At 66.2% G+C, this 848-nt stretch overlaps 1 protein-coding gene across 1 annotated transcript in view; it reads right to left on the bottom strand.

Moving 5' to 3' along the window:
* The window catches only part of AGAP3 (ArfGAP with GTPase domain, ankyrin repeat and PH domain 3), a 27,614-nt gene that overhangs the window by 25,702 nt on the left and 1,064 nt on the right, over positions 1-848 (bottom strand). The gene's annotated exons all lie outside the window — the stretch shown is intronic.

Below are 848 nucleotides of genomic sequence, written 5' to 3'. Positions count from 1 at the left end.
GGCCCCGGGAAACACGCACGGCGCAAGGCCTGCTCCCTGCCTGCCCGTAAGACGGTCACTAGGCAGAGAAGGCGCCCTGCCCTGGCAGCCTCTTCAAATCCTCCCCTGCGCAAAAAGAGCAAACTGCGGGCCCTCGGCGGGCAGAGGCCCCCCCCCAGGGGCGCACGCGGAGCCCAGGTGTGCCAGGCCTGAGACGTGATCTCGGCTCCGAGATCACGAAGAAAGACCTCCTGTCCGTGGGGGGACGCTTACGGGGAAACTGTCTGCTCGACACTAAAGGAGGGGCCGGGGCAGGCCCTCAAGACAACAGCCCTTGGCGGAAGGAGAGCGGAGGCTGTCCGCCTGACCACTCGGTCCAGCTCGTCTGACAATCCGGGACTTTCTGCAGAGCCGGGGACGGAGTCGGGAAACAGCAACAGACGTGCCGCCCTCAACGCCAGGGGCCCAAAACTAACCAGACAGGAGGCACCGAGCAGGCAGGCGTCCGAGTGGTATTACGGGAGGAACGTGGTTCTGATCTGGCTCGGACCAGCCCTAACTAACACCCCTCGCGGCACAAAGGCCGTCGGTCCCCGTGGGGCGCGGCACCTGCCACAGCTCTATCGGCGCCGACCTGAGCGAGCGCTCAGGACGTTTCAGCTAAAGTGGCTGCGCGGATGGAGACTAGGGGGAGGCAGTCGCCACGGGGCACAGATGAGGCCAGGCCGGTCGTGCAGGCGATGGGGAACTCAAGCCAGCGCTTTCACACTAGCTGCAAGGCGCGAGAGCAGACGGGGTGGGGACACGCAGGCAGACAGACAGGATGATGAGGGCGGTGGGGGGGACACACAGGGAGAGGCGGGAGGCGG

The sequence above is a fragment of the Crocuta crocuta genome, unplaced genomic scaffold (genome assembly GCF_008692635.1).
Source record: "Crocuta crocuta isolate KB4526 unplaced genomic scaffold, BGI_CrCroc_1.0 scaffold408, whole genome shotgun sequence".
NCBI classification, from domain to species: domain Eukaryota; kingdom Metazoa; phylum Chordata; class Mammalia; order Carnivora; family Hyaenidae; genus Crocuta; species Crocuta crocuta.
This window is presented reverse-complemented; position numbering and strand designations above follow the sequence as displayed.